We start from the raw sequence: 15,399 nt of genomic DNA on the forward strand, positions 1-15,399 counted from the left end.
GCTCCCGAGCTCCATTTTCGGCTGCGATGTCCTCCTGCAACCCTCTGCCAGTGAAAATAGAGCTTGGGAGGGCCGTGCAGGCCAATCCTATGCTGTTTCCAGGTCGGCCCCATGGACCAGTTCTAAGCACCCTGTGGGCCGGATCCACCCCCCGGGCCTTGAGTTTGACATCCCTGCTCTAATGTCTATGGCTCACATTTATTCTGAATTGCTATTGGATTGTATGCGATTCAGCCAAATCAGTGGTGTATCTTCAGTAGGCCAGATAGTGTGTTAATGGAAGAGCTACATATTTTGTTATGATTTACTTTTAAAGTTAGCATTATTAATATGTAGGGTGAATTTACAAGGAAACAGTTATCCCACCTCTTCTAATAAGTTATCAATCAATTTTTAGAGACAGTCCTACTAATATGAATTGTGGTGTCAAAAACGCACCTACAAAACCAGTCAGTTTTCATCCAGCCATCAAATCTACTTCTTGATTTTTGAGGAGATAGTTCAGTATAAGTTCCAAAGGATCCTGGAGTCATTGGAAATAGGCAGCATGCAAATTTTAACAAAAATAACAACAATTATAAATCACGTTGACCTCTCCTAGGTAGCTTTCAGACCAAGATAGATTTGCTTTTGCTTGAAAAGGACCTGTTGCAGGCACAGTGCATCTAACCTGATCTTCCTTGATCTTTCAGAAGCATTTGGTATTGATCACAATATCCTTTTGGGAGGTTTAAGAGTGGAAGGCATTGTTTTGCATTTTTCCCTTCCTCTAGGGTCAATTCCAATTAGAGATGATGATGGGTGAGCGGTCTAGTCCTAGACCCCTGCTTTACAGAGTACCTTAGTGTTCTTCACTCTTTCCTTTCTTTTTTACATCTAAATTGTTTTTATTCAATGTTTGCATACTTAAATCTTAGTTACACTTTTACAGCTTTCCAATACTGGCATTTTTAGTAATATCCAATTTATCGTTCAACCAACTATATACATATACATTTTGTTTGTTACATACTTAATTCATATAATCAATACATTTTATATACATACTTACTACACATTAAATATAACATTCCATTATAATATCTTCTCTTTTGCTATACACTATCCATTAATTTTAGATTCCTTTTCCAGCCAATTATACCATCTGTTTCATGTTTCATAATTCGTTTCCTCTCTGTCCTTAAGTTCCATCATTAACTTATCTGATTCTGCACACTCCAGCACCTTTTTTATAATCATTGTGTTTGTTGGAGCATGTTGTTGTTTCCAGTTTTGGGCAAATGAGATTCTGGCAACTATAATTATGTGGGGCATGAGGTATTGAATTTCTTTACTCAGTTTTTCTTTTATAATCCCTAACAAAAATAGTTCAGATTTCATATCAATTTTTTTCCCAGTCATTTCCTCCAACCATTTTTTAATTTTTAACCAGTAGTCTCTTGCTTTGGGACATGTCCACCACATATAGTAGTATGTCCCTTGTGAATGATTACATTTCCAACAGTGTGATGGATTGTTTGGAGACATCTTGGCCAATCTCACCGGGGATAAATGCCACCTATAAAACATTTTATAAATATTTTCTTTATAGGCGGCCAACAACGTCATTTTATAATTTATTCCCCATATTTTTTCCCAATACTCCAATTCTATGTTGTATCCAAAATTTTTCATCCAAATTATCATTGTTTCCTTCACCATTTCCTCTTCCATTTTAAATTTGAGGAGACAAATTTATACGTTCTGGTAATTATCTTTTCATCTGTCCCTGTTAATATTTTATCCATTTTTTGTTGTCCATTTTGAAATCCATATAATTCTAAGTCTTTTTTGTATTTTGTTTAGATCTGTAAATAAGGCCACCAATCTATTTTAATTCCTTCTTCTTCTTCTTTTTTAATTTTTTTATTAAACATTTTTTTAAAACAAAAAGAAAGCTTTAACACTTTTTCTGTTTCAACAGTTTCGCATCAATCAAAAATTTCATATTTATACATTTTTTCCTCCCTTATTTCTACTATATCTTTTATACATATACTTCTAATATTTATTTATTTATTTACATATATACATAAAAATACCCTTACACACTTTCATTTCTACAATTTTTGTTTCCTCATATTTACAATTATACTTCTACTTTATTTCGACCATTATTTAATTTTTCCTTGCCTTTTATCTCTCTCCTCCAACCATTCATACCATTTCTCCCCCACTAAGTAATATTCTGTTTCCTCTTTTTCTTGTATCTCCTTTGTTAATTTGTCCATCTCCGCATATTCTAAAACTTTTCTAATCAGATTATCTTCGGATGGTATATTATCATTTTTCCAATTCTGAGCATAGATTATTCTTGCTGCTGTGGTAATTAAATAAATGGATAATTAAATATTGTATTTCTTTTTCGTATGACCCTGGGAGTATTCCTAATAAAAATGTTTCTGGCCTCATCTGTATCTGTTGTTTGGTTATTTCTTCTAATTGTGATTTGATTCTACTCCAATATTGTTTCGTTTTGTGGCAGGACCACCACATGTGGTAATACGTTCCCTTTTGCAGTTTGCATTTCCAACACGTTGGTGAAGCATTGGGAAACATCTTTGCCAATCTGGCTGGTGCCACCTGTAAAACATTTTATACAGATTTTCTTTAAAGGATACAGACATTATCAGTTTATAATTTTTGTTCCATAATTTCTCCCATTTATCTAATTCAATGTTGTATCAGAACTTTTTCACCCAAATTATCATATTTTCTTTAACTACTTCCTCTTCCAATTTGCATCTTAATAAATAATTGTAAATTCTTTTGATCAATTTATCTTCTGTACCTTGGAGGATTTTGTCTAATTCATAAACTTCTCTTTGGAATCCATATTGTGTCAAATCTGTCTTATATCTAGATTTTATTTGCATGTAAGGCCACAAATCAATGTCTGTACCCTGTTCTTTTAATTCCTGCCTTGTTTTCAATTTCCCCTTGATTATTTAAGAAATCTTTATATCTTTTCATTTTGTCAATGTCTAATGCATTTGGGTAGATTTGGCCTCCATTGAGGATAACGATTCTGGAATTTTATCATAATGATTCTTTTTTATCCCTTGTCATGTTTGTAGTAGTGCATCTCTGATTAACTGTCGTTGAAAATAGTTATGTTGTCTATTTTTTCCTTCCCATAAAAAGGCGTGCCACCCTCTCTGCAAATCCTCTAATGTTAAAATTCTTTTATTTCATAATTCCATCCAGTCTTTGATCCATATAAGTGATGTTGCTTTATAGTATGTTTCCCAATCTTGGAGTCCAAAATCTTTCTCTTGCAATGATTGTATTTTAATTCTTGATCTTTTTCCCTGCCAGATATAGTTTGCTATTAATTTATTTAGATCTTTAAAAAAGTTTTTTCCTAATTTTATGGGAATTACTTGAAATAAAAATAGTAATTGTGGTAGCACGTTCATTTAAATTGAAGCAATTTTTCCTAAAAGGGATAATTGTAATTTGCTCCAAATCTCCAAGTCTTTCTTTATCTGTAATATTAATTTACTATAATTGTCTTCTTTGATCGATGAACCTTTATTTGTTAACCATATTCCTAATTTTTGTTTGTCATTTGGATACCCATTTTGTCTTCTAATTATTTATCCTACTGCTTGGTAAGGTTTTTTGTTAGTGCCTTTGTTTTGAGTTTATTAATTTTAAGTCCTGCTACTTTTCCATATTCCTCTATTTGCGTTATTAATTTGGGTCCTGACAGTATTGGTTGTTCTAAGATGAAGACCAGGTCATCAGCAAAGGCTTGGACTTTACATTCCTCTTTTTTTATTTTCAATCCTTTTATTTCATTTTCACTTCTAATTTTGTTTAATAGTCTCTCTAGTGTTAAGAAAAATAGTAATGGGGATAGAGGACAACCCTGTCTCACTTCTTTTGCTATTGTGAATTGTTCAGTAATGTCTCCATTTATTGCTATCCTTGCTGTTTGAGTTGAATATATTTTTTCTACCATCTTTACAAATTTATCTCCGAATTTCATATTTTCTAATTGTAAATTAGGAATCTCCAATTTAAGTTATCGAAGGCTTTTTGTGCATCCAAAAATATTAATGCCAATTGTTTATCTGGATTTGTTTCATAATATTCTAATATATCAATTATAATTCTCATATTGTTTTTTATTTGCCTTTTTGGCATAAAGCTGTTTTGATCAGGATGGATGTATTTAAATCTTTCCAAAATTATTAATGTAAATAGTTTGTAGTCTGTGTTTAACAATGAAATGGGTCTATAGTTTTTGATTTGTTGTTTGTCTGTATCTTCTTTTGGGATAAGCGTTATGGTGGCTTCCATCCATGAGTTAGGTATTCTAGCCTTCAGGAACACTTCATTAAAAGTTTCTATCAGTATTTCATCTAATGGTTGTTGACATGTCTTACATAATTCTGCTGGAAGTCCGTCTACATCTGGTGTTTTGTTGTTCTTCTATTTTTTTCTTGCCTCCATTAATTCTGTCATATTAATTGTCCCGTTTAATATCTCCCTTTGTGTCTCCTCCAATTTGACTAAATTCATCTTTTCTAAATATTGTTTAATATCTTCTTCAAAAATATTCTCTTGTGTATAAAGGTTTTGAAAATAGTTTTTCGCTATAATTTCCCCCCCTCTTTTTTGAAGTGTATCTCCCCTTTCTCATCCTGTAACTGGTGTATCGTTTTTTCTCTTTCTCTTTTTTCAATTTGTATGCAAGCCATCGTCCTGTTTTATTAGCATGTTTAAAGTAATTTTGTTTTGCTGATTTAATTTTCCGTGTCATCGCTGCTTGTGTAGTCAAATTAATCTTATGTTTTATCAAATCTATTTTTCTTTAGTTCTTTTGTTCTGGGGTTCCTTCTGTAAATCTAGCTCCCATTTTTTAAGTTCTTTTAACAAATTATCTCATTCTTGTTTTTTGTTTTTGTTTTTCTTCGCTGTATAGGCAATTGTTAGGCCTCTTATATATGCTTTTGCGGCATCCCACAGGTTTTGAAGAGATGTTTCTTCTTTTGTATTTATCCTAAAAAATATGTTCATTTGTTTTTCAATCATTTGAATATATTCTTTATCTTTTAATATTTCTTTGTTCAACATCCATCTTTTTCTTTTCTTCTGGCCTTTCCATATTACTCTTACTGGATTATGATCCGCCCACGTATTGGTCATTATTTCCACTTCTTCTATTTCCTTTCTAAATTCTGTCATCATCCATACCATATCTATCCTAGACCACAATTGATGTGGACTAGAATAGAATGCATATTGTTTTTTTTTCTTTATTTATTTCCCTCCAAGTGTCTTGTGGACATAGTTTGTGCGTCATCTCGTGAAATGTGTCCGGTAATGTCTTTTTCTTTGTTTTATTTTTCTTATTGCTTCAATAATCTTTTTTCACATCTATAATCGCATTAAAGTCTCCAATTAGGCAAATATGTTCATATTCTAATTCTTTTACTTTATTGTGTATCTTTCTATAGTATTCATTTTGGTTGTTATTTGGTGCATAGTTTGAAATCAATAATATTATTTTTTGTTCTGTTTTTATTTCAATCATTAAAATTCTTCCCTCCTCATCTGTGTATATTTGATTTTATTCTAATTGTTTTTTAATGTACATTGCTACTCCTTGTTTTTTTTTTTTTTTGTTCTGCTAATGATGTTTATAGTTCGTCTAATCTTGGATATTCTAGTAGGTTTCTGTGCTTTTTCTTAATATGTACTTCCTGCAAATTTATAATATCCATATCTAATCTTTGTAGCTTCGTGAATATCTGCATTCTTTTAGCTGGTAAGTTTAGACCATTTATATTTATTGAGATCATTTTTATTTCTTCCTCCATATCCATTCTTATTTATTCGTTGTTCTTAATCTTCTTGTATTTCTTGTTTCTCTTTGTGTTTTTTCCCTTGCTCCTTCTCTCTCTGTTTGTTCCCTTTCCAATCTTCTTTTTTCTTCTTGGTCTCCTTCGTTTTCTTCCGTTAGATATTCTTTCTGACTTTTACTCTCAGCTTCCTCCCTACTTTCTTGATCTTCCTCTAGGGCAAAATGGTGTTCAAAAAACTCCTGCGCCTTATCCAGTGTGTCTATCTTAAATTTTTTCTCTTGCCAGGAGATTAAGATGCCTTCTGGTATCAACCATCAGAACATGACTTTGTATTTATTTAATTGCGATGTAAGGAAGTTATAATTTCTTCTCTGGCCTCTTACTCGTCTTGGGATTTGTTTGAGGGTTATTATTTCCTTTCCTTTATATAGTATTGATCAGGGGTAAAATCTAAATTTTTTTGCTACCGGTTCTGTGGGTGTGGTTGGGTGTGGCATGGCGTGGTGATCATGTGACTGGGTGGCCTTGGCCAGTTTGACGTCATTCACGTCACTCTGCTATGCATGGGGCGCTTGGAGAGAGAGCGAGCAAGACAGCTTTCCAACCTCTGTTTGTGTGTGTGTGTGTGTGTGTGTGTGTGTGTGTGTGAGGGAGAGAGAGAGGGAGGGAGCGATCTGAAGCTGAGGCACCCAAACTTCTGGCAGCGGCAGGGCAGTTTCTGAGCAGCCAGCTCCACCTGACCTACTCCCTGAGTCTCGCCGTTCTCCTGCCCCACCCCAGCTCAAGCAGCAGCTTCCCTGCTCAGCCCCAACAAGCTATGCATCCATGGTGCCCGCACCAGCATCCCGAGAGAAGCAGAGAAAATCATTGCTTGCAAGCAGACAAGCAGAGGTAGCAAGCATACGCCGTGCTGTGTGGAAAATGAGAGGTCCTGTTGTCCTGCAGAGCCTGCCACTGATTGAGCTGGGGGGGGGGTTTCAGGAGAACGGCGAGACTCAGGGAGTAGGTCAGGTGGAGCTGGCTGCTCAGAAGCTGCCCTGCCGCTGCCAGAAGTTTGGGTGCCTCAGCTTCAGATCGCTCCCTCCCTCACACACACACAAAAACAGAGGTTGGAGAGTTCTCTTGCTCGCTTGCTCACTCTCCGAGTGCCCCATGCACAGCCCATTTGAGGAAAGGGCACGGACGGCTAGGCGTGTTTGGCTGCAGAAGGAGGCACAGCGCAATGGGATTGTTTTGTTCACCGAGGTGGTACTTTGGGAGGGCAGGCGGATGTCTGCAGCTGACAACTATAATGAATATGTCCACCTGCTCTCCCGAAGCACCACTGCGGCGAACAAAACAACCCCATTGCTATGGATGCATAGCTTGTCGGGGCTAAGCAGGGAAGCCACTGCTTGAGTGGGGGGGGGCAGTAAGCTGCTAGCTCCTTCCCCGCAGCCCTACCATGCTTGCCTGCCTTCCACGTGGACTTCTGCTTGCCTGCCTTTGCAAGCTGGCCACCGGGACGCCAGGAAGACAGCATGGAAGGCAGGCAAGCATGGCAGGACTATGGGCTGTGGATCGGTTCAGGGACGTGGCCAGCTAGCCATTGCTCCCGGTTCAGCGAATTAGCCTCAATCTCCGCTACCTACTCACCCGAGCCAGTCCGAACCGAGACCATTTCACCCCTGGTATTGATTCATCTCTCATCTTTTTATAGATTTCATCCTTTATCATTTTTTTGGTGAATCTAACATGAACTTCCTTTGGCAATTAGTGCCTGAGGGCATAGTTCATGTGAACTCTGTAGACCTCATCCATGTCTCTTTGTATATCATCTTTATCTCTTTATCTCTTTATTTATTTATTGGTTCGATTTATAAGCCACCCTTCTCTGGAGACTCAGGGCGGCTTACAATGCGTTAAGCAATAGCCTTCATACTTTTGTATATATCTGCTTAGTAAGGCTTTCGGCCCCCCCTAAGTGGTGTTCTTTTTTTATACAGTCAGTTTATTGCCCCCACAATCCAGATCCTCATTTTACCTACCTCGAAAGGATGGAAGGCTGAGTCAACCTTGAGCCTGGTGAGATTTGAACTCGCAGTAATTGCAGGCAGCTGGTGCTATTTAACAGCACTTTAGTCTGCTACGCCATCAAGGCTTTTGGTTTGCCTCTGCTAAAATTTCCACCTTTAGATAAGGACCATTAGATAAGGTCCTAGGTCTTCATCTTTATTTTCTATGATATTCTGGAACCTAAGATAGAATGATGCTTTTTCCATTTCCAAATACACAATTGATTCTTCTAATTTCCTATTGATTTACACCTTTTTTGTTCCATTGTCTCTATTTTCTTATCTGTTTATTCCATTTTTGATTCCACTGTTTGGATCCTTTGTTCGTTTTTGGAAATATTCTGTTGGATTTTTTCTATTTTATCATCCATTTTTTAAATATTTTCCTTCATTTCTCCCATATCAGATTTGAAATCATCATGGTTTCTTTTTGTTTCCTCGTGATTGTTTGCAACGGCTTCTTGTGTCTTAGTCATTGCCTCCTGAATAATTAACAACGTTGATTGAATACTTTGTATATTGGACATAGAACCTGCTTTATCTGCTTCCCGCAAAAACATACAATAAATAGAAAACAATAGAAAACATACTTTCTATTGATCACTGCTGTGCTGATGAAGATGTAAGGGATGCAGGGTTTGAAGCTGTTTACTTACTTATTTTAGTTATCATTGTTGTACCTGTACTTGTCATTTTTCCTATCTGCTGTAGAGTCTTCCAAATTTTCATATAATAGATTAATTCTAGTGATCTTAAACATGTTAACTATAAGAGTGGTCTATTCTCTTCCCTTATATAGTTTCTAAATTTGTTCTAAACAATCTAGTTCCTTAGATATAGATATAAATATATAAAACTATCACTACAATTATATTAATAAGTTTAGAGGTACAAATATATATATTTTACTATATTTCTCAAATCCTTATTTTCTGTATTCTATATACTTCTATATACTTATTTAAGACTATGTAAATTTTTACTTATATATGGAATTATAAGAAAAAATATAAATTTTAACATTTATTAATAATAAAGCTACATATATATATACATTTATAAAGATAAGCAGATATAAATATAGATTACTCAAAATTAATTGAGTAATTCTATCTAATAAAATTAACATATCAATAATTAATTAACAATTATTAATAATTAATTTTCTAATAACAATAATCAGGTGTTTATCAATAATCACTTAATATTCCAAAGGGTGGTAGTCTCTTTTGTGTGTGTGTGTGTGTGTGTGTGTGTGTGTGTGTGTGTGTATTCCTTAATTCCATATGGTCTTCTCCCAGTCTTGCACCATTCTCTGTCCAGTCCCTTTTTTTCCTTGTCTGTCCTTTATCCTCCACCTGAGTTCTCTTCAATTGTAAAGTTTATTGTCAATCTCTAAAAGTGTCCAAAATATCCAATTTCAACAATCTTAATTAGAAATCCCTGACCATATTGTTTTCCAGATCTATTCCATCCAAGCCTCTATTAAATCCACAATGTCTCAAAATGCCACTCCAGTTCCGCCTTTAATTAAGTCTTTTTCGTTCTTTAAAGCCTTCCATAGATTTCACAGTCCTAATAACATGCACAATATTGGAATAAATATATTTAGTTTATAATCACCACCTCACTCAATCCTCAAGATAAATCCAGCCAGTTTTCTTTCCTCTTATCACCTGATGTCTCGCCTTTTGCGTAGTCAATGCTTGTCAAATTATTTCTTCTGCTCCTCTTCCTCTTAGTTGCCGCGTTTATTTGGCAGTATTTTTGCCTCACATTTTGGCGTCTCGGTATTCTGTTCTCCCATTCAACAATATAATTGTACCTCCTTTTTGGGATCTTTTCTCCTACCAATGCGTTTCTGTTGATTTCGATCTTTGCTTCCTACTCCTCGGCTGTCAGGAGTTAACTATATGTTACCATCAGGAGTTGATGGTAACATATAGTTGAAAAAGTAATAAAAATTAGAAGGTTAAAGTATTATGGAGTTTCAGAATACAAACTGATAAAATCTTGGCACATAAACACCAGTTTTAACTGTTGTTCAAAAAAAGAAAGTGTGGATAATTTAGGGGGCAATACCAGGACTTAGTAGAATAGGGTAGTCCTTGACCACAACTAGGGCTGGAATTTCGGTTTGCTAAGCAATGTCATAAAATGAGACTTTGTGTAACCATGTTGCTTAGTGAGAGCAATACCACAATCCCTGTTGCCATTGTTAAGCAAATTTAAAAGTTGTTAGCCATGAACCCACCCTAATCCAAGCCATTCTGGGGTTGTTTTCTCCCATCCTCAAGTCTCAGTAAGGAAAGGGACTGTCTCCAAATCACCCGATCCACCTATTGTTATGTATTGAATACATATAGTTGCATTAAGCCCTGCTAAAGTGAAACTAACCTTTAGATGACTCTAACTGTTAACATCAACTGTTTTGGAGGGAAACTTAGAACATTCATATTTGGGTGGGCTTTTTCAAGTATTATGATTGGTTGGGGCCCATAGTATAAATTATAGGAATTTGCCTGTTGTCAGCAGTAGTTCTAGTTGAATCAATAAATGCTGTTGTATCTACGCTGTCTGTTTTTGCCTACCGCAGTCCACAACATAATAGTGGCGACGAAGATGGGCTGCAGAGGAGAGAGCTGCTGCTAACCAAGAGACTGAACAGACCGGGTAAACAGCCCTGGTGGGACTACGCTCCCCACCCTCCCTGCCAGTAAGACACACTGGAGGCAGAGACGTACCTGAGAGATCCATCTCCAGGACTCCTAAGTGCAGCTCGTTCCAACTGCAGTAGTATAGGCCCATGATGGCGAACCTATGGCACACATGCCACAGGTGGCACATGGAGCCACCCGCGGTTCCCCCGCTTTTGGCACATGATGGCTAAAAGGTTAGCCATCACTGGTATAGGCATTACCAGAACCACAGGGGACTTCTCAAAATGGCTAAACTGGGAAGACTCAATGAGTTTGATATTACTCACCTGGAACAGTGGAGCTCATATGTCTCCCGAGTAGACAACTATCTCAGGGCTAACCAGGTCACGGACGATGGCCTGAAGGCGGTAACCCTACTATGTGTCTGTGGACAAGCCACGTTTGATATAGCTAAAAATGTGATAGCATGGGCAAGTGTAGAGACAGTGGCCTATGCAGATCTCAAGAAAAAATTAAGTGAACATTTTGAGCCTAAACTCTCGGTCATCGCCTGGCGCCATTCATTCGAGCAACATGAACAGAGATCTAGAGAATCTGCAGAAGAGTTTGTGCCATCCCTTCGCCAAGCGTCATGCCAATGTGAGTTTCCTGATCTGGAAGACCGTCTCAGAAACAGGCTTGTTTGTGCCTGCATAATAGTGAATTACAGCACGCCTATTCACTAAGGAGAAACTGACCTTCCAAGACACAAAGTGATGGCGAATGAGGCTGCTGGAGGGGCCATGAAGACTTTCCGGCCACAAAAGACGCACACCTGCCCCCCCAGCAATCGACCAAGAGACCACCAAAGGCTCAGAAAAGGTCAGTGAGATCAAAGAAATTGATAGATTGCGGAGAGAGCCACCCAGAAGGCCACGCTCCACAGAACAAGCAATTCCCCCACAGAGTTGCACAAGCTGCGGGGGACAGCATGAAAGAGCAGAGTGCAGATTCTGCACAGCAGTATGCTGTGCCTGTAAAAAGCAAGGGCACATTGCTAGAGTTTGCAGAGGTCATCAGTGGGAAACGAAACTGTGACACAGCAGCACAATGGGAAAAAGCCCACAGGACAGAACAGCTTTGAATACTGTTCGCATCCAACGCACAGGGGCCCAACGCCCCATCAAAGAAAAGATAAGACTCCAACTAAAACTTCAAGGGGTCCCATGCTCCATGGAGCTAGATACTGGATCGTTCCTGTCCATTATCTCCTCCACGACTTTCAACCACATTTGTAAACATAGCCGACAGCAGATCCCGCTCAAATCATTGATCTTAGTGCTAACAGATTTCCGGAATCATCGTGTTCTCGTAAGGGGCAAAGCTATCATTAGGATACAATTCAGAGAGCCTGAGGGTTCCCTCAGCACAGTGGTTGTAGAGGGGCCATGCACCAGCCTCATAGGAATGGAGTGGTTCGAGGCCCTGGGCATCAGGGTAACGGGTGTCATGGTCCGCCAGCAGCCTGCGGAGCTAGCAGCAGACAGTGATGAGGCTGAGGAAGAACATGGACCAGTTCTGGAGGCTGGGGAAGGCCTGGATTAGGGCTCTGCATCAGAGGCAGAGATGGGGCCAGGGCCATCAGGGAGTGATGTGCGGACAGAGGCTGACAGTAGAGAGGCAGAGGAACAGGAGGAGCCTATTCCTAGAGCACATATGAGAAGAGCTGCTAGAAGGCAGGAGCAGCTAAAGCAGAGAGGACGACTCAGGAGTAGGGTCAAGAGATGATTGGCCCCTCCCATAACACTTAAAATTGCTTAGCGCATTGTAAGCCGCCCTGAGTCTCCGGAGAAGGGCGGCATATAAATCAAATTAAAAAAAAAAAGACCAGCAACGGCTCTTGGCCTCTTTGCTGGAAAACAACCATTGAGAGGATTGCTTCTTGTTTGGCTGTAGTTATTTCTTCAGTTCCTGAACTGTTGCCAAGAAAAGCCTTTGGTAGTTTGCCTAATTATCCCAAGGTCAAAGATAAACTAAAGACTGGTGTTTTGAGGACTTTGCTTTCATTTAATTTAGAATATGCTGAGAATGAGTTAATTCTCAGCTGTTTTAATAAAATCTGGTTTTTTTGGAACTGTCTTGCATTTAATATCAACTACATGGGCCTGGGTCACTACAACGGGCATCCATCGAGCCCAAATAGCCAATCTAGAAGCGGCATGCCAACAATATGCTGATGTATTCAGCACTGAACTGGGGCAAATACAATGGGGCACCCGTTGCACTCAACCTTGATCCAGCAGTAATCCCAATCCGATTAAAACTGTGCAGGGTTCCCTTTGCATTGAAGACTAAAATTGATGCGGAACTGGACAAGCTAGTACAGCAGGGAGTACTCCAACCCATGGACTGTAGCCATTGGGAGACTACCATAGTGACCCTAGTTAAGCCTAACGGGGACATTCACATTTGCACAGACTACAAGTGTGCCATAAATAAGGCACTACAGCAGCATGCTTACCCTGTACCAGTGATAAGCCTTCCTCGCCTCACTCCAGGGAGGCAGAATTTTCACTAAGCTAGACCTCACCCAGGCCTATCAGCAGCTACCAGTAGATGATGCTACCACAGAAGCACAAACAATAGTCACACACAGAGGTTCATTCCAAGTGCGCCGATTGCAGTTTGGGTAAGTGTAGCACCAGGGTTGTTCCAAAGTATTATGGAATGAACACTGAAGAACATTCCCGGTGTCTTCCCCTACTTTGATGACATCCTGATCGTGGGGAAATCAGCGGCAGTCCTGGTAGAACATCTCCGCACAGCACTCCAATGCTTCCACGAGGCAGGCCTAAAACTCAAGAGGGAAAAGTGCCAGATCAGTGTGGAATGCACAGAATTCCTGGGTTTCCGCATCGACACTGCCAGAATCCACCCATGTGAAGCAAAGCTAAAGGCAATTCAGCAAGCCCCCACTCCAAAATCCAAGGGGGAGCTCCAAGCATTCCTGGGCTTGCTCAATTTTTACCACTCCTTCTTACCGCATAAGGCTCCCTTGGCAGAACCGCTATACCACCTTCTGGACAAACAAGCACTCTGGGTCTGGTCAAACACTCAAGACAAAGTGTTCAAGGCAGTAAAATCATTGCTACCCTCGGACTCTGTCCTAGCTCATTTCAACGAGACCCACCAGTAACACTAGCCTGTGAGGCTTCGCCATACGGCATTGGGGCAGTACTAAGCCACAGGATGCCAGATTGTAGAGAGGCTCCCATCGCATACTATTCTAGAATGTTATCACCAGCTGAAAGGAACTATGCCCAAATAGACAAGGAAGCTGTTGCCATAGCGGCTGGCATTAAGAAGTTCCACAACTTTTTATATGGACGAACCTTCACCATCTTTACAGACCATAAACCTCTGATTGCTCTCTTCACAGCTGAGAAACAGACACTGCAGATCCTGTTGCCACGAATGCTACAACGGTCCATTTTCAGGGCCACATACTCGTACTGACTAGTCCACAAGCTGGGCAAGGAAATGGGCCACAGCTGAATGCCTCTACCACAGACTAAGCTGGATCTGGCCCCAGCTTGTTATATTCTGGCAATCCAGGACCTGCCTGATGCACTCCGACAACAGGGGACTTCATACAGCAGGAACCACCATGGACAGAACAGTTAGCTGCGTTCTCAACTGGGTATTAAGGGGATGGCCAGAAGTTCTGCCAGGTTCTGAGTTCCAACACTATGCTTCTCGAAAAAATGGACTGTCAGCTCATCATTCCACCCAGTCTTCGCTCCAAGGTGCTGGATTCCCTACATGAGGAGCATTCATATGAATGCTCTAGCCAGGAGCTACTTGTAGTGGCCAGGCCTGGACAAAGACATAGAGAAGCAAGTAAGGAGTTGCCAGGTCTGCCAAGAAACCTGACCGGAGATGCCACAAGCACCAGTGCACCGCTGGGAAACCACGCACACCCTATGGTCTCATGTGCACACTGACTTCGTGGGCCCCTTCCAGGGGCAGGTGTTCCTGATAGTAGTGGACAGTTATTCCAAGTGGTTGGAAGTGGTACCGGTCTCATCGATGACAACGACCAGGGTCATCCGAGAGTTGCGCCAGCTGTTTGCCACAGTCTGCTAGAGGTAATCATATCTGACAATGGGGCAGAATTCACAGCAGCAGAGTTTCAGTCATTCCTCAATGCCAACATGATTCGGCACGTAACATCCGTTCCATTCCACCCCGCAACTAACTGTCAGGCCAAACAAATTATCAGGACCACAAAGGAGGCACTCAAGTGGATGACGAATGGAGTCACTGGCTGGCAAACTTCCTCCTATGTCAACACACAACACCCAGTACAGCAACAGGTTACAGCCAGCGGAACTGAGGTGGGGCCTCCACCTCACAACAAAGCTCAAGCGACTTCACCCAGACTGAATAGCGGCAGAGATGGCTCAGCCAACACCCCCCCCAGGAACTTACAGCCAGGTGAATTGGTCTGAGCAAGGAACTATGGAAGTGGGGCACCTTAGGTGGCAGCCAGGATAACTAAGGTAACAGGCCCATTATCATACAAGGGTACTCTGGGGGATGATTGTACAATCAGATGTCACATTGATAAGTTACAGTGTTGGCAGTCCGGGCCAGTGCCAGTTGAGGATACCAAGGCTTTATCAGACCCACTAGAGAACTGTTTTCCTCCGTGTTTGCCTACACCACCTGTGGCCACCTCAGGAGAAACAGAGGTACCAAGGGCCGTAGGGCCACCGCCATTCAAAGGTGACCAAAATGGCCATCAAGACTCTGTCCAAATGAAGATGGACAATATTCCACTTAAACAGG

This window comes from Pantherophis guttatus, chromosome 7 (assembly GCF_059756535.1).
Source record: "Pantherophis guttatus breed Tessera chromosome 7, ASM5975653v1, whole genome shotgun sequence".
NCBI classification, from domain to species: domain Eukaryota; kingdom Metazoa; phylum Chordata; class Lepidosauria; order Squamata; family Colubridae; genus Pantherophis; species Pantherophis guttatus.